We start from the raw sequence: 20,370 nt of genomic DNA on the forward strand, positions 1-20,370 counted from the left end.
ACACAAACAAACCCAATGTTTCCAAGTTATGTTCTTTCATCAGTTCAATGAATTCATCCATTCTTATCTCGGTTATTCCGGAAAATAAACTCTTAGCGTCAGTCCCTTGTTTCCAGAAGATACGTTTGCTCTTTACGAATGATTTATACTTCTTAACTATAACATGTCGACCTTCGCGGTCTTTCTTTCTTTTTCCTTTTTGTTTCATTTTTATATATTCACAAAATTATACACCTATGGTCCTTTATGAAGAAATTTTCTTTGTATATCTACACTCTTATGCATGACAAACTCTTTCTGTATATGCATTGGAACTCTCTCTCTTTACGTCACACGGTCAAACCCTATTTACATTCAAAGATCTTTTTCGTTTTTCTCCAACACACACTTATGGTTCATACAAAAGTTTCTTTATATACACTCGTTGTTCACACACACAAGAATCTCTCTACACGTATTTTTTTATAAAAACCCTTCTATGCACATTTTCCTTTTTCTTTATATACGCAGACATTTTATTCACTACACTTCTCTCTTTTTTTATCATGATTTTGGTTTATTTTATTTTTAGGACGATGTTCCTAAATGAAAAAAATCCTACGCGATTCCGGAATTTCTACAAACACTATTGACAACAGCGAAACAAGTACTAACGTAACGACTCAAACGATATGTATGTACAAAACAAAAGTCAATCAACACGAAACAAAAGTTAGTCCCTTAGTTAAACAAAAATAAGATGATATGTAACAGGAAAAAATAGAAACATAAACATAACATAAAAAGAAATACGGATCTAGGGATCTCCCAATCATGTGGCTCCGCTCCATCCCAAGAAATCAAGTAAATCGGTCATCTCCTCGTCCTCGCGGGCCTCTTCTGCCTAGTCGGGAGCCTCTGCTGGTGCCTCTCCTGCCCGGGCCTCAGGCCAATCTCCGGGCCATGTGACCTCTGCCCTGAACTGATCCAGAGTAGGGCATGGAAAAGAAGTAAAACCCTGGCTCTGCAAGCTGAGGCTCAACTGGTAAAGACAATCATGGGTCTGTACATGCGCCCGGTGGTTGGCCGCCTGCTGGCGAACCAAATGCCGAAAATACTGCTCCGTATCAAATGATCCAGCTGGGCCAGCCTGATGAGGTGGCGGCGCGTCTGCGGCTTGCGGAGCATCCCCCTGGGCCTGTCTCTGCGTGCAATACTTCTCAATAAAAACTCAGGTGATGGGCGGCCGAATCACCTTGCTAGGTGAGACGGGGACTCCGAACGACTGGCAGAGTCCTGTGATCAAAGCGGGAAATTCTAAGGCCCTGTTGGACTTATCCGGGTCCAGAGGGTGCCTGGTAGGCGCCATACCTGCAAATAGATAGATGACATCAGCGATCAACTGAGCCACGTGAATGCTCATCCGTGTCAGGACGGCGTACACCAGCTGACACTTCGACAGGGGGAGGTCGGAATTATGATCGCTGGGCTGGATGTTGCTGAGCAACAAAGTCATCCAGATCTGGGTCAGGGTGGTCATGTTGGTGCGCATGATCCGCACCCGTCTCCCCGCAGCAGTCCGGGCAAAATCCTGCCCCGGTATACACAGCAATTGGGTGATGGCCTCCTCATCAAACCCATCGGCCCTGTCCCTCCTCTGGCCATACTCGCACTCCTGGCCCTCCTCCAGTACTAAAGGATATCCCAGGAACTGGCTGAGAGCATCCGCACCGAACGGCATCGCACACCCTCCTCTGTAGGCCAAGCATTGGCATAAAATTCGAGGACTATGTCTGGGTCAAACTTGGCCATGGGGGTAACTAGTGATGCCCATCGCCGGTGAACTATCTCCTCCTGGAAGTCGGTATACTCGTCGTCCCTGAGCTGGACGCATCGCTCCCGAAGAAATGACCATCCCTTGATGGCCTCGAAGCGCTGCTGGTGCTCAGCGCTCCTAAAACGATGGCTGTCATATTCGGGAGCGGAACTGGTTCCTTCAGCCGCTTTATCCTTCCTGGATCTCTTTGAGGCAAGCTTCCTCGGGGCCATTTCCTGCGAGAACAAACATTTGGAAGTTAGTTTTACAAGATAATGCTTATCTTAACGCAAAAAATGTCATGCTTATCCCTCTGATTTTAGAACAAACTCATGTAATCTATTTATGCACACGCGTATGTGTGGAATATCCTACTATTTATATCAACATAGAGGCCATACAACACATTCTAATTGTCATACATAATATGCATTTGAAAAGAACATGCATTCTCACGCCCAAGGCATTGCGTCAAAACTCACACTTAATTATATCCTAAACATTTTCTATTACAAACTACCTACACACATTTGAAATATATATCATACAAATTTTATTGTTTCTGCATATTGGAAAGCTAATTACATCCTGCACACACTTGCATTCAAAAGGGAATTCCATGCTATCATACATCCATTTAGGAAAATAATCATTCACACTTGGCAAGGAATTTCATGCCCCACATATATCCACATACCATTGAAAAGCATTTCCCACGTTACTTAGGTGCAAAGTATCAATCATGGGGCAGCCCAGTAAAAACTCTCACAAGCAAGTCCTAATTTTCATGCTTTTCTAACTCTAAAACCAAATTTTGGATTCCTAGCCATGAGTATGTCTTCTTGCATTGAAGCTAAAAAGTTTGGGTTCCTAAGCTTGAAATTGCATTTGGGCACCTATTTTGAATCTCCTATGTTGTCTCTACATATATAAAACAGTCCCACCATCCCAATTTTGCAAAACCATATTCATATATCATTGGGGCATTTCACCGAGCACTTGGTGGGCGCACGTTTGGACATAAATTGCAAGAGAATGGGGGCAATGTGGCATGCCCCATTGCTTCAGAATACAACATAGGCCTAAGGCCTTCTCATTCAAATCCTCAACTCAAGAAATCAAGCATAAAAACAACCCAAAACTGCCCCACAAATATAAGCACGTTCTCACAATTTAGAGCACCAAAAGATGAAGAAAATACTCCAATGGGAAGCAAAAAACTCAAGGATTGAAGACTTACTTGTTGGAGTGAGTAGAAACACCAAAAATGAAAGCAAAACGCAACCAAAAGTGGCTTAGGGGAGCAAAAAACCGCAAGCCTTCGTGAGTTCTCTCTTTTGAATGGGGGGGGGGGGGAGTTTTTGGATACAAAAACGTTCCCCTCCCTCGTTTTTATAATTTGGGTGCAGGGGTTGCTCGCCCAGGCGAGCTAACCTGCCATTTTTTTTTTAAGGGGAAACATTAACCATGCCTCCCCCTCCCCTTATGGGTTAGCGTTTGCCTACTTGAACCTACTTAAATTAGAATTAGGCGTCGATTATTTATTTAAAACAAACAATAGAAAAAAGAAACTGTGAATTCAAAGGATACTGGGCTGCCTTGCAGTGACGTTCTCTGCTTGTCTAGTGCCGGGAAGAGACGACGGTCGGTCGTGACCCTATCCCCCATTTGCCTCCATCCCTAAGTACCTGCAAGTAGGAGACAAACAATATGTGGCCATTCGTGACCGGTCATCGTCTTACCTTGGTTGATTTCCGCCGTCAACTTGTCTCGACATCTGACCGTGGCCTAAGATGATTCTGCCCCTGTTACCACAAGATATGCATGTGTATGCGCATGTATGAATGTTCCTAATGCGATGATTTTCTTAGTGAAGGTTGGTTAGATTCAATTTTAAATAAGCGTTTGGGGTACCCCATGAACCGAGCGAAGAGGGCTCAGGTTATAACAAAACTAAAACACAAGGTTTGAAACCAAAGGGAGGACTGAAACCTCGCCCATCTTTTTTTTTCAAAGAAATGAGACAAATACAGTGAATGGGAATCCCTAGAGGAAACTAAGAAGAACGAGAAAAACTCAGAAATAAAAACATGCAAAGGTCCTCTCGATTGCCCTAGACTTCAAGCGTAATATCGTTTAACTACATCGGAGTTCACGGGCGAGGACAGCTCCTCGCCATCCATGTGGGTGAGTATCAGAGCACCCCCAGAAAAATCTCTTTTCACCATGAAAGGTCCTTCATAATTCGGGGCCCACTTGCCTCGATTATCCTTAACAGCATGGGACATCTTCTTCAGCACGAGGTCCCCCTCGTTGAACTTGCGCGGGCGTACCTTCTTGTCGAATGCGCTCTTTATCCTTCGTTGATATAGACGCCCATGGCTCATGGCTGTCAAACGCTTACCTTCAATAAGATTGAGTTGGTCGTAGCGTGCTTGAGCCCACTCTGACTCTTCTAGGCCTGACTCCGCTATTATCCTCTGAGAAGGAACCTCTACCTCAAATCGGAGTACTGCTTCCATCCCATAAACCAAGGAATACGGCGTTGCCCCAGTAGAAGTTCGTACCGAGGTTCTATATCCGTGCAGGGCGAAAGGCAACATCTCATGCCAATCTTTGTATGACACTGTCATCTTCTGAACAATCTTAATATTTTTATTCGCAGCCTCTACCGCCCCATTCATCTTTGGCCAATAAGGGGTGGAGTTATGATGTTGGATCTTGAAATCCTCGCACATTTCCTGCATCATCTCGTTGTTCAGATTGGTGCCATTGTCAGTAATGATCTTCCTAGGGAGTTCGTATCGACAGATTAGCTCCCTCTTGATGAATCTGGCTACCACACTCCTCGTGACATTAGTATAAGAAGCCGCTTCGACCCATTTGGTGAAGTAATCTATCGCCACAAGAATGAAGCGGTGACCGTTCGATGCTTTGGGTTCGATGGCCCCAATGACATCTGTTCCCCACATGGAAAAAGGCCAAGGGGCGGACATAACATTCAGAGGATGTGGCGGAACATTGGCATTGTCCGCGTATGCCTGACATTTATGACACTTCCTTACATGGGTGCAGCAATCGCTTTCCATAGTGAGCCAGTAATAACCGGCCCTAAGGATCTTTCTGGCCATAGCATGCCCATTGGCATGTGTCCCAAATGAAGCCTCATGGATCTCCTCAATCATGAAGTTCGCCTCTTTGGCATCTATGCATCATATGAGGGTCATGTCGTAGTTCCGTTTGTACAGGATGGTACCGCTTACAAAGAAACCAGTAGCCAATCTCCTCAACGTCCTTTTGTCATTGTCAGAAATCCTTGGTGGGTATTCTTTGTTCTCGACATATTGTTTGATGTCGAAATACCACGGTTTCCCATCCCGCTCTTCCTCTATTGCATAACAATATGTCGGCCTGCCCTGAGATTTGAATTCGATGTACGGCAGATCCCCGTGTGGGGCAAGTTGAAACATGGATGCCAGGGTGGCTAATGCATCAGCCATTTGATTCTCTTCCCGAGGTATGTGGTGGAAAGAAATGTCGTCAAAGTACTTGGCTAACCTCAAGATGTGAGTTTGATATGGTACCAACTTCGGATCCCTAGTTTCCCATTCTCCTTTCAACTGGCGTATCACAAAAGCTGAGTCTCCATACACCTTGAGTAGTTTTACATCAAAATCAATGGCCGCCTGAACCCCGAGGGCGCATGCTTCGTACTCGGCCATATTGTTGGTACAATCAAAACCTAGCCTAGCCGTGAAAGGAATACACTGATCATCCGGGGATACAAGGACTGCCCCTACTCTGTGGCCCAAAGCATTAGATGCCCCATCGAAGCAAACAATCCATTGGTCTATGTCCTCGTGCGTCCGCTTTTCTTCGAACAGGGCCATGATATCTTCATCTGGGAACTCGGGGTGCATCGGCCGATAATCCTGGAGGGGTTGTTGGGCCAAATAATCCGCCAAGGCGTTTCCCTTTACTACCTTTTGGGTGACGTAAACGATATCGAATTCAGATAATAGTACCTGCCACCTAGCGATTCGTCCCGTGAGGGCCGGTTTCTCAAAGATGTATTTCACGGGATCCATTTTGGAAATAAGCCACGTGGTATGGCTGAGCATGTACTGCCTAAGCCGATGTGATGCCCATACCAGAGCACAACACGTCCTTTCCAGCATTGAGTAATTCATCTCACATGCGGTAAACTTCTTGCTTAGATAGTAGATGGCTTGCTCCTTTTTCCCAGAATCATCGTGCTGACCCAACACGCACCCCATATACTCGTCCAACACGGTCATGTACAGGAAAAGAGGTCTTCCTGTTACAGGTGGCATGAGCACCGGGGGGTTTGCGAGACTCTGTTTGATATTCTCGAAGGCCTCTTGGCGGTCACTGTTCCACATGACCGCCTAGTTCTTACATAATAGCTTGAAAATGGGCTCACAGGTAGGGGTGAGTTGCGAGATAAATCTCGTGATATAATTCAACCTGCCCAAGAACCCCCGAACCTGCTTCTCCGTGCGTGGTTCCGGCATTTCAAGGATGGCCTTCACTTTCTTGGGATCTATCTCTATCCCTTTCTGACTTACCATAAATCCCAGCAACTTTCCCGACTTTACCCCAAAGGTACACTTGGTTGGGTTTAGCTTTAGTTGGTATATCCGCAACCTTTCGAACAGCTTACGTAGATTGACAAGGTGTTCGTCCTCAGTCCAAGACTTGCCAATCATGTCATCTATGTAGACCTCTATCTCCTTATGCATTATGTCATGGAACAATGCCACCATGGCACGCTGATAGGTTGCCCCAACGTTCTTCAACCCGAAGGCCATCACTTTATAGCAGAACGTTCCCCATAGGGTGACGAAAGTGGTCTTTTCTACATCTTCGGGTGCCATCTTTATTTGATTATACCCCGAGAAACCATCCATAAATGAGAAAAGGGCGAACTTGGCTGTATTATCTACCAATATATCAATGTGTGGCAGGGGAAAATTGTCTTTAGGACTGGCTCAGTTCAAGTCCCGGTAGTCTACACACATTCGAACCTTGCCGTCCTTTTTCGGGACTGGGACAATGTTGGCCACCCACTCTGGGTACCGAGCTACAGCTAAGAACCCTGCATCAAATTTCTTCCTTACTTCTTCTTTAATTTTTAAAGACATCTCAGGTCTCATTCTTCGTAACTTTTGCTTAACCAGGGAAGACCCAGGATTCAAAGGCAACTTATGCTGCACAATGTCGGAATCCAGACCGGGTATGTCTTGATATGACCACGCAAAGACATCTTGATACTCTTCAAGAATGGTTATCAAGCCTTGGCGGATAGGCACGGTCATATCGGTTCCTACCTTTACTTCTTTCTTTTCCTCCGTGGTCCCCAAGTTTACCAATTCGGTTTTTTCTTGGTGAGGCTTCATTTCACGTTCTTCCTGAGCGATCAACCTCTCCAACTCTGGTGAAAGGATGTCCTCTTCCTCTTCTTCGTTCATCATTTGGCTTACATCTTGGTCGAAATCGATTGTCAAACCCTCGTTGTTAGGATCCTCAAAGAATCGACCCTCATATCTATACCAAACAAGACAAAAGAAACAAAAACATGCAAAATGATATGAGAAAAGGTGGAATTGCAAGAACAGATGAAACAAGATCTCTTTGTTTTATTTAATAAGGTAGGTTTCACAAAACAAAAGAGAAAGGAAATCTATAGGCTCTAATTACATTGAATCAGCGGTATAGACTTCCGACTGGCTTATCACGCGCCAGTTCCCCACTTGGGAATCGGGGTGGCATGGTTGCACGAAATTTGGTGGGTCTTGAGGGAACTCCTCTCCTACTGCGGCCACTTCTTCCTCGGACACCATTCCGGCATTGGTGAAAGATTGGCTAAGACGGCCGGGCTATACTCTGTCTGCCCGAAATCTTGACGGCATATTCCTCCTCCCCGGCATCTCGGGTTCGTACCCCAATCCATACTTGTACGAATTTCCCTTAACATCGACTACGTCGGCATTTCCGAGGCCGTCCTTGCCTAGACCCATTCCGGGCTCAAATCCGTTCCTGAGCATAACACGTGCCACCATTATAGCCGCGTTGGAGAAAGAAGGTAGCAACGGACTTGGTTCCACAGAAGCGCGACTCACCACCTCGAAGGATTGGAAAGCCGTTTCCAATGATTCTTCCGCCGCTTCTACGTATGGGGCGGAGGAGGGGCAGCTCACCAACATATCCTTTTCACCCGATACTATCACCAAAAGTCCACCCACTGCGAGCTTCAATTTCTGGTGAAGCGTTGAATGGACCACTCCCAGCGCATGAATCCAAGGTCTCCCCAAGAGACAGCTATAGGCGGGATTTATGTCCATCACTTGAAACAGCACATTACAAGTGTGGGGGCCTATCTGAATGGGAATGTCGATTTCCCCCATTACTTCCCGCCGAGTACCATCGAAGGCTCGTACCACCATCGAGCTAGGTTTTAAACGTGACGCACTAAATGGAAGCTTTTCCAAAGTGGTCTTCGGCATCACATTTAAACTCGATCCATTGTCGATAAGCACCTTTGCGACAACATGGTCTATACACTTTACCGACACATGAAGAGCCTTGTTGTGTCCTCTCCCCTCTACGGGAATCTCTTCTTCCGCAAACGCGATATAATTGTTGGTGGTTATTTGATTAACGATGCCTTCAAAACCTTCCACTGAGATATCATGGGCTACATGGGCATCATTGAGGACTTTTATCAACAGCGTACGATGAGGCTCGGAGTTTATGAGCAGTTCAAGCAACGAGATCCTTGCTGGAGTTTTATTCAGTTGCTCGACTACCTTAAACTCGCTTTGTTGGATGAGGCGAAGGAACTCATGGGCCTCTTCCAAAGTCACCGTCTTTCCTTGAAGGCCCTCTTTCTTTTCAGCCGCTCTTACCACTGGAGGATCTACTTCTTTCGAGGGGGTGGCCACGTCTGTGGGCTCTTAGACCATGGGCGCTTTCCCCTTGGAGGGCAACTCCACCGGGCGAGGGGAAGTGAACACCCGGCCACTGCGGGTCACGCCACTGAGGCTGGTGATGTTGGTTACCTTAGCTGACAGGGAGTCAACTTCGGTTGCAACTCTTTCGCCAAACGCGAGAGGGGTATACTTCCACGGAACAGCTTTATTGCTTTGATATGCAAATGGCGTTGGCTTAGGCGCTGTCCGGGGGTATATGGGTGTGGAGCCAGTCCCTTTCCTAGTAAAACATATTACTAGGGCCTTGGGGGTTAGAGGAACCTTCTTTTCTTCCGACTGCATGCAAATTTGTGGTTCTTCCCTCCCTCCTTTGGACACTTCAAGCTGCCCGCAATCCATGAGCCGCTGAAGCAATTCTTCTACCGCGGGACAGGTTTCCATGTTGTGCGACTCCCCGAGGTGAAACAAACACTCGTCCCTTTCGCCTCCGCCACGGGAGACCATACACACCGCTTGCAGCGATTGGTAGATGAAGCGTCTGGAAGTAACCACCTCTCCTAATCTCCTTGCCCGCGATGGCCCATCCTCTTGGATGGCATTTACGCTAGCCTTTCCATGACTAGCTAGCGGGTTAGTTTTAACATTTGGGCCTTCCTCTTGAAACGATAGCCAGCCGGCACTGATTAGGTGCTGCACTTTATACTTGAACGGGCGGCAGGAGTCAATGTTGTGTCCGGGAGCTCCACTATGGTACTCACATTTGGCACCCGGGTCATACCACCTGGGGTAGGGCGGCTGGAAGACCCTCCCGGGTATGGCCACCACCAAATGATTCTCCAATAATGAAGGCCATAATTCGGAGTATGCCATGGGAATAGGAGAGAAGTTATCTTTCGGGAGTAGGCTCTGTGCATTATTATAGCTCGTGCCGGGGGTTGTATTGTTGACTGGCCGGGGCGTGGCTGGAGCTGTGCGTTGGGCCGGCATTCTCTCTGCCGCGGGCGGTCCTTTTACTTGAGTCGGGAGGGAACTCCCGGCTCGGATTGAAAAATTCGGGGGATTGGGCTGGTATGAGCTTTGGATATTTTGGGGTGCTTTCATCCACGTCGGGGCGGTGGTGACCGTGTGGGCATCTCCTTCCTTTTTCCTCACGCCCACTACTGGGGCTTTTCTGTTGTTGTTGGAGGCCACATTGGAAGCATATTCGAACTTGCCTTTTGGTATTCCGGATTCAATCCTTTCTCCGGCGAAGATGAGATCCGCAAAGTTAGCTGGCATGTAGCCTATCAGTTTTTCATAGTAGAACGTGGGTAACGTATCCACCATAATCGTGATCATCTCCCTCTCCGTCATGGGTGGTACGACTTGGGCTGCGAGATCTCTCCATCTTTGGGCATATTCCTTAATGGACTCATGCTCTCGCTTAGTCATACTCTGAAGCTGGTTCCGATCGGGAGCCATATCCGTATTATACTGGTATTGCCTAATGAAGGCAGTTGCCAAGTCCTTCCATGATCGGATCTAGGAAGCTTCCAGATTGGTATACCATGCTACAGCTGCTCCGGCCAAGCTGTCTTGAAAGAAATGGACCAACAACTTTTCGTCCAGAGAATACGCCCCCATCTTTTGGCAATACATCCGAAGATGCCCTTTCGGACATGTCATCCCTTTGTACTTATCAAAGTCCGGTACTTTGAACTTGGGAGGAATAACGATATTGGGTACGAGACATAAGTCCGCTAAATCCGAGAATGGGTAATTGCTGAGGCCCTCGACTACCCTTAACCTCTCTTCAAGAGCCTCAATCTTTCCCTTATCTTCCGTGAAGGGAACAGATTCTTTTACGGGTGCGGGTGAAGCAGGGACATGGCGGACTATGTTTGGTTGGGGTAGTTCATGGGGGATGGATCTTTGAGGTGGAGTAGGGGACCGAGATGGGTATCTCCTTCCTCATCGTCTTGCACAGGATAGTCGTCATAAGGTGGGAGTTACCCCTCGAAGGTAGGGGCTTGGCTTAAATCTTCCGAGGCAGCATGGGGAGTGAAGTCTGGAGGCAAGCCATAGGGGTAAGCTTGCAGACTATACTTCCGACCAAACACTATCGTGTTTCTGTCTCGGCCTAGATTTAAGGTGGGCTGTAGCACCAGCTCCGCTTCCCTAACTGTACTGGAGGCGGTTGCCGTGGCTTTATCCTCTATAATTTTCTGGAGTTTTAACATGACCTCCGAGATGGAAGCCATTTGATCTTTTAAGGCCGATAGATCGGCCTTCATCTGTTCCTGCACGCCCTCTTCATTATCCATTTTTCTGGATCGAGTGTTATAGGGGTGCCTTTGTGCTTTCTTAGTTATGATGAAATTCCTAAAGAAATGAACAACGGTGAGTATGCCACCAAAACATGAATATGCAAATGAATTATCGGAGCACTTGGATCCATCCCAAGGTTTTTTAGATAACGTGATGAGTTCATAACTTCTCATTGTATAAAAAGAACAAAGCTTTCATCTAGCCAAGATTATACAAAGGTGTTACAAGAGAACCTAACGGTTTCTAATTATATGGGCCATCAAATCTATCATGTGTTGACAGTAATTGATTAGCCCATGAATCTCCTCGGGGGCCGTACACACATCGGCCATGGCTTTTGCTTTGGCTAATAGACGCGGGAGGTCTTGACTTCCATTCAAGGTCAAGGCAAACCTATCCATCCACATAGTCGCTTCTTGATGCAACGCATCAATCACCCTCCCTCTTGCTTCTTTTTCGGCATATACTTGTGCAAAATCCTTCGCTAGCTTTTGTTCATGGGTCACAGACTGGTTCAACTCTTCCTTGTATTGCCCTATGATAGCTAGCATGCTTTGCTCCGTGGCTTCCAACTGTTGAGCCAAACTCCTCTTGGACCTTGCACAAGTAGCTAACTCTTCTTTTAAGATCATGCCATGCACCCGTGACCGGTCTCTTTCCTCTCTTTGGAGCTTGAGCTCGTTGTTGCTACCCCACAATGCTCCTCGGAATTTCTCTCGACCATGCTCCTCCTTGTGGGCCCTTTTGGTTTCTTGTTCAAGGGCTCTTGCAGTGGCCGCATTTTCCTCTTGTAACTCGGTGCACTCTTTCCGGATGTGTGTAGTGGCTGATTTGAACTTCTCCTTGGCGAGTCTTGCCTTCCCTAGCTCTAATTTTAGAGCTCGGACTTCTTCATCTTCCTCCGGAGCTTCGAAGTTCTCCTCATTGATAACTTTCAACTTGGAGAGCCAATCTAACCCTCGCGTGTGAATTCTTAGCCATCCATGATAACCTCCGATGACGCCATTATGGATGCCCCTAAGCTCCTTGTCTTTCCTCAATGGACTCCTCCACGCCTTGTGGATTCTTTGTATAACCTTGAGACCTTGCGCGCCTAAATCTTTCACAAGGAAAGGTGAGAGACTCCCTTCCGTTGGCGCTCCCCTCATGGGGTACCCTAGCTGTCTTATGGCAAGTGCGGGATTATAGTTAATACAACCCCTCGTCCCTATCAACGGAACATTAGGGTAGTCCCCACACGAGAAAAGAACTCCCTCCTTGCCTTCCTTCCATCGAGGAAACCAATTGATTGCGTTGCCTCCTATCCCAGCCAAATGTTGGTCCCAATCGACTCTTCCTTTTTCGGCGCATGAGCGATAGCTTTGAAGTGGACACGGGTGTCTTGTGTCTTGTTGGAATAGGTGTGAAACCAACCACACACAGAGAGCGGGTAAACAACAGACAATCCGTGCACTGTTTTTCTCACACCTCCGGTCAAAGGTGTCAAACAAATCTGCCAAGATAGCCACCACTGGACTCTCCTTGCCATGGTGATATGCGAGGAAAGCATCAATCGCGGCTAAGTCCACCAAACCGTCCACGTTTGGAAAGAGGACAACCCCAAAAATCAACAAAGCTAGTATATCCGCAAACGGGCCCCACTTCTCTTGGCTCGCCATATCCCTTGCCTTGCCTTCCAAGTATTTCCGAGGCAGGCCCACTACGCTGTTCCGAGTTTGCTTCATGCGATCCAACTCTTTTGCCGAATCTCCAACCACAGCTGCAATCTTGCTTAAGGAGGGAAGAAAGCCGGAGAAAAGATACGATCTTCTTCCCCAAAGAGGGCATCCTAGTATTTCCTCAAACTCTTCAATAGTCGGTACCATTTGGAAGTCCCCAAACGTAAAGCACCTCAACGGCTGGTCATAGTATTGGGCGAGTGATACGACAGCTTCCGTAAATACCTCCGCTGCAGTCAAATCTAGAATCTTCCCGTACACTTTGCGGAAGGCTTGCCTTTGGAGAGGTCCCATCAATCGTTCCAATTCATTGAGGCTGGTGACATCTAGACTTTTAACCTTGACTTGATAAAACCTTTTGTCGTTTTGATTTGTCCCCATCATTTACCTAAAAAAAGGGATGGATCAAGACTCCGACATGAATGATGCAATGCATATGCATGAAACGGAAAGAAAACAACACAAAGGAGTAATTCCCACATACGAGACCGCAGAGATCCAATTTTAATGCTACGTTTTGAGCATGATGGCGCCTCAACATAGTATTAAAAAGGTTACGTATTACTCTAAAGAAACCAAACATCACTAGCAAAACTATAAACTAGTGCTATTTACCAAAAAGATGCATCAGAACAAATGGCATGGAGCGTGTTTGCTCTTTGCCCCTATTTGGGAACCTATAGGACAATATCTAGGGGTCTCTAATAACTACTCCCCAACAATTCATAACTCACACGGCTGTTTTCTAGAGGTATCATCACTCAAGATAATAATATTGTGGCGGTATGGAATACCAGCGACAACACATTATAAAGAGAGAAAGCTCTAGACGAGGTTTCACTATTATCAAGCAAGTCGGAGACCTAGCAATATGATAGATTCACCTCCACTCCTTAAATTCCCATGAACCCGGGTGTAGGGCCCCTTTTTTACTCAAACCCGTGGGTGCTTAGAATGCAGTGTAAAGAATGCGAAATAGACAACAGCTATTTACATTTTACACATTTCAACAAATGCACACACAAAGTTTCACAAATCCACAATTCCTTAAAATAGGCCTAACTCACAAAAATAGTCCCCAGTGGAGTCGCCAACTGTCGCAACGTGCCCTTTTGCGGGCGAGCGAAGGCGAGGCTCACGGGTGCGCTTTCCAAAGGAGGAAAGATGCGCGGAGTCGCCACCAACGTTTATTTGTGGAAAACATCGGGAAAACCGAAGGAAACCGGTCAAAATGAAAATTCTAAGTTCGGGAGTTGTATTTACGTTTGAGGAAGGTATTAGCACCTTTTACGTTTGTCTCGAAGGACAACAACCTATTTTTTAGAATTGTGGAAATTGTATTACCTTAACTTTTATTTCTTTTTATTTTTTTGAGGTCGAAGAGGAAATCAGACCTACGTAGTTCTTTCTTAAGAGTGAATCAAGTGATTCTTTTTACCTGAAAGGTGATCATTTTAAGGCGTTGGACCTTAAAAATGATCCATTTAACTTGGTAAGGAAAACTGAAATGATAAACTTTCGAACCCTATTTTTTGTGGACGAGCTTGACTAGGCGAGTTGATTTTAGCCTTAGTTTCACTTTAATTATTAGTCAATTCAATTAAGAATGAGAAATCCCAAAGAGAAAATGTCCGATTGATTTTTTTCGCTTCATTTTACTAAAAGATATTTTTTATTATTATATTATTATTTTACCTCTTTTTTGATTTCCAACGTGGTTATGGCACGACCGAACGGTCGGAATTCATTTTAACAGAAATTAACGAATACTACAATTCAAATGATCGGTGGAAATTTATTTTATTTTTAGATTAGGCGAGAAACGACTTAAATAAATGACTGAAGCACGTCAAAAGGGGGTATAGAAAGCGAATGAAAACGAGAATAAAAGTACATGAAACAAATGGGGACCACCACGGGTATATAGAATAAATTGAAAATCTTGGTTTGAGGTACTAACCAGTTGAAGACTGAAGAAAACGAAGAACGAACGATGAATGTCGAAGAACGGTTGAAAATCTTCGCGTAATTACTCACGGAAATGTTACGGAAGCGCCTCGGCTTGGATTTTCTTCACGGAAACAATTTTCCTTAGCAATTTCGAGAGAATAAGAAGTGCCAAGAAGGCTGACCCCTTTTCTTCTTCACTCCTTCCCCTATTTATAGCAAAATAGGGGAGGAGCTTGCCACCCAGCTCGCCCAGGCAACCAAGGTTGCTTCCTCCAGAAGCAACCACCTTCTGGAGGAAGAAACAGGAAGGCCCAAGTGGGCCTGATTGCTATTTGTACCCCCCTTTTTACTAAATGCACCCCCCTTTACTTTTTTTGGTAATTCTTTTTCGTAACGTTACGAAACTTTACGAATTTCATAACGATACTTATTTTCCTTCCGCAAGGTTACGAATCCTTACGGATTATGTATTTACTCTTTTTTAGCTTTCGAAGAAGTTACGGAAACTCACTGATTGTGCAAAAACACCTCCTTTTGATTTCCGTCACATTACAGAATTTCACAGATCGTGTAAGCCTGCTTCCTTTTGATTTCCGGCACGTCTCGGGACTTCACATATTGTGCAACAAAGGGTGCCAAGTATCTCGAAGCGGCCAATCAAAGGTTGCATATCATCAAATAATAATCCCCGGACGAAATTAGGGTATGACAGGGGGTTTTAGTGTTTGATGGGTTTCGAAATGAGACTTTTCATTTGTGAGTCATGCTTTTTTGTACCATTAATGACTTTCCAACATATGGGAATTTGAGTGGGTACAGTGTTAAGGGTCATCGTGCATGCCCCATATGTGTAGAAGACACAAGCTACATATAGCTGAAACATGATAGAAAAACAATATACACTAGGCATCGACAGTTTCTGAAACCTCATAACCCTTACCAGCGATTGAAAAAAACATTTAACGAAATTCAAGAGCATGAAAGTGCATCGATATCGTTAACTAGTGACTAGGTCTTTCAGCGAGTTCAACACCTGAATACTATATTTGGAAAGACCCAAAAGAAGGAAAAAAAAAATAAGACTTGCATATGGAAGAAAAGGTCGATTTTGTTTGATCTTTTGTACTGGTTTGTTCTAGAGGTTAGACATTGTATTGATGTTATGCATGTAGAGAAAAATGTATGTGATAGTGCCATTGGGAAGCTCCTTAACATTCAAGGCAAGATGAAAGATGCTTTGAATACTCGTCAGTTTACATTATTGTTTATTACCTAACTTATTGTTTTAAATTCATACATAATTTACTTTATTTTAACAATAATAGGCATATGACTGAGACAAGTATGCGAGCAGGGAATTCCAATGTGTATGGATTCCTCGAGCCATAATCCATACAGAGATTTGAGCAATCACAATTTGAATCACAAAGTTATATTAGGAACTAGATGCAAGATTCAAAGAGGGATCTGTACATAGGAGCCTACTTGAATGGGTAAGTTAAACTGAACAAATGAATTTAAATAATGTATAATAGTATAATAACTTATATTGTTTTCCACTACCATGCACATTGGCAAATGGTCATCATTTTGCCTAAGGAAAATGTTGTCATCTGGTTTTGTTCATTGCATAATAGGCCAAACAACTACCTCAAAGGAATAATTATCAGGTCAGTTCTATTTTTCAATATATTTGCATTAGCATTAGTCGGGAATATCAATATCTTAATTGTACAACACACATCCATGTTTGTATTGAACAGTGCTTTGAAAGCACATGACGATACTCCACAAAGCAAGTCCAAGGCTATTGCTAGGTGGATTGTTGTTAAAGTAAGTCATTTAAATAATGCTTCTAGTTATATTTTAATATTGTGTAGACTAATTTGTATTTAACATTCAATATCGAAATTTCATAATGTACTTAATGTAATAGACAGAAAGGAAGCACTAAGTGTGGATATTACATCATCCACTAGATGTCAGCTATAATCTTAGGAAGTTTCAAGAATAATTTGGAAACAGTAATTATTTAATTCAAACATATTTCATTTTGTTATGATTGGTATTATATATTATTAACTTATGTTTTATTATATCATGCAATATTTCAATGATGCTAGACCATTGAAACCAGAGAGATTATGTTGTAAAATTTGGCAAACAAAAATTGGCACTGCATCTGTTGTGTTATGTATGCTTTTATGCTAAACATCGCTAGGGGAGAAGGCAACCAAACTTGAAGATGCATTAATTTGTGGGAATCATAGAAACACTTCTCATGGCATTCTTTTCTTTCTTTTTTTTTTTAAGGTAAAACTTGTTCAGCAATACAAATAGGAGGACAATTAACAAAAAAAAGAAGGAGTATAATGGAAATTATGAGGACTAGCATAATCTTTAGAAGTCCTCGCACAAAGCATGAGCCACTCAAGGAGTAACTAGTAAGGCATAATGTTTTGATATTATTAGTGTCCTAATTAAATAACAAAAAATACAAAATTTTAAAACTATTTTGAGTACTCAACATAAAATTATTTAATTTTTTATGTAAACAAAATTTTAAATAATAAATTTAGTTATCTGAAATGAATAGACATATAAGATCTGAAAGTAAAGATACATTTCTTGCACTAGCTCTTTTTGTTTCTCCCTGTAGTTTTTAGTTTGGGCTGAAACACCTTTTATTCACAACAAAACTAAAAATATTTTCATTTATTATTTGAATTAGAATTTAATAAGAATGTAATGATAATGAAAAAAACATATTGTCATTAGACTGGGCCAATTATAATATATATTTTTTGGTGGCCACTTTTATAATAATTATTTTAAAAAGTTTATAATATAAGATAATTTATAATTAATTAAGAATATAAAAGTTTCTAAAATGATGATACATAAATTTTAAACATTTTTAAACTAAAATACTTCACAAACTTAATGCATTTTAAATTAATATAGATATACCTTTGTATTTTCACCGTAACCACTCATTCTTTCGAGTTTAATCCTTGATATTTGAATTAGCTAACTGTTCATATCATTGCCAATTTACCATCATGAATGTATGTGCAAGAAAAAAACATAGTTTTGTTATAGTATTCAATTGAGATTTTTATTTTGAAGAGCTATAACATTTATACTCTTATTAATTCTTTAAAAATATTTTTTTGAATTTTCAATATCTTTAATTATCTTTTTTTTTAATATTTTTTATTTCTTAATTAATATATAGTCTTAGTATATTTATTAGTAAAACCGCTCTATTAAAAAAGTATTTTTGAATTTTGTTAACCTAAATCTTAAGAAATAATATAAAAAGTATTAAATGAAAATATAATTATATCTATTGTTTTAGAAACAAAAAAAAAAATACTACTATTATTTTATTAGGAAATACTACTATTATATAGTGCAATTCTTGTAGAATAGTAGTATTTCCTAACATGTTTTAATTGATGTATGCATAAAGTCTACAAGCTTATTATATTTGTGCACGCCATGGTGCATTGTAAATTAAACTACGCACGAAAGCTACCTATATAAAGGTGTAATGAAAGTCCACCATATACTTAAAGTTGGCATAAAATGTGCTTATTCAGCCACCTGTATTTGTATTTGTAGCAGAAATGAATCGGTTAAGAAACAGAACTTAATCAAAATTATTTTGATCAGCACCTGTTTATTAGTTTTGCTTTTGAGTGTAGCATTCATATTGATATTTGTTTTTTGGAATGATGATTGATGTAGGTGTTCATTCAGTTATTTCTTTGATTCTTGCTTTCATTTTGGACCGTGTTGCTCATCATCACAGGTACAAATGCTTGTTACCAATGAATATTTTTATTACGTGTTCACTGTCATTAATGACAATTGATATATGCTATACAAATTGGGTTCATGATGAGTGAACCTTAGATTCCCGTTTTGAAATTGGATGCAATGATTCTTGCGGACAGTTTGCATTAATCATTGTATTCAATCTTGAATTGTCCGTTTGGACAGTTTGGAGAGATTGATATTTTTATGGTAGATTCATGTGTTAAGGTTAAAATTATTTTGTTTAATTTAATGAAATTTTGGTAATGCATTTCTAGTTGTTCTCTGAGTGCATACTTGATTATCGAGAAATTAATTTCACTGATTTCATGTCGTGTACTTGGAGACCAATGCGAAATGCTGCCAAAATTTTGTCAAATTTAACAAAATAGAATTAACCTTGATGTATGAAGCTACCATAAAAGACGGTCTTCCCGAATGGGATAGGGCCACACCTTTAATAAAAAGATGAGATTTTCATGCATCGAATAACTTTGAGAGTATGACCGAGTTATTACCTAGATGGATCGAAGTTGGATGAATGAAAGTCGCATCAGCCCAGAATATGAGGAAGGCGTCGAGCAACTCTTACAATTTGCTTCAGAAAGAGGTCAACCGGATGAAGATGGAAAATATTATTGTCCTTGCATCAATTGTTTGAACGGAAGACGACAAATACTGGATGACATACGAGAGCATCTATTGTGTGTTTCTTGATTTCAGAAGTTGTCATCATCAAAAAGGGGGAGATTATAGAAGCAAAGCTTCATGGTGAATCAAAGGTGATTCAAAGGTGTTTTGATGATAACAATGATGATGACAAAGGTGATGACAAAAAGCTCAATGATCAATCAAGAACAATTCAAGAGTTCAAGATAAGAATCAAGAAGAATTCAAGACTCAAGAACAAAGTCTAGAGACAAGAATCAAGATTCAAGGTTCAAAGATCTCAAGAATCAAGATCAAGATTCAAGAATGAAGAGAAGACTCAATCAAGATAAGTATTAAAAAGTTTTTTAAAACTTTGAATAGCACATGAGTTTTTGACAAAACCATTTACCAAAGAGTTTTTACTCTCTGGTAATCGATTACCAGATTGTTGTAATCGATTAGCAGTAGCAAAATTGTTTTGAAAAAGTTTTCAAATTGAATTTACAACGTTCCAATTATTTTCAAAAGGTTGTAATCGATTACAATGTTTTGGTAATCGATTACTAGTACCTTTGAACGTTGAAATTCAAATTCAAATGTGAAGAGTCACATCTTTTCACATAAAAGCATTGTGTAATCGATTACACTGATTTGGTAATCGATTACACTGATATGGAAATCGATTACCAGTGATTGTTTTTGAATAAATCAAAAGATGTAACTCTTCAAAAGGGTTTTGACTTTTTCAAATTGGTTTTAAGTTTTTCTAAAGGTTATAACTCTTCTAAACGGTCTTCTTGACCAGGCATGAAGAGTCTATAAAAGCAAGGCTTTGCTTTGCATTTTCAATTAATTCATTCATTCAATACTTTTTGCTTTTCTAATCAATCCTTTACAAGCCTTGAATCTCTTTGAACTTCTTCTTCTTCTTTGTACCAAAAGCTTTCTGAAGTTTTCTGGTTTTCCAAACCTTGAAAACTTGTGTTATTCATCTTTTCATTCTCTTCTCCCTTTGCCAAAAAGAATTCGCCAAGGACTAACCGCCTGAATTCTTTTTGTGTCTCTCTTCTCTCTTTTCCAAAAGAACAAAGGACTAACCGTCTGAATTCTTTTATGTCTCCCTAATCCCTTGTCAAAGAATTCAAAACGACACAGTCTGAGAATTCTTTTGATT

Source organism: Glycine soja, chromosome 18, assembly GCF_004193775.1.
Source record: "Glycine soja cultivar W05 chromosome 18, ASM419377v2, whole genome shotgun sequence".
In the NCBI taxonomy this organism is placed as follows: Eukaryota; Viridiplantae; Streptophyta; class Magnoliopsida; order Fabales; family Fabaceae; genus Glycine; species Glycine soja.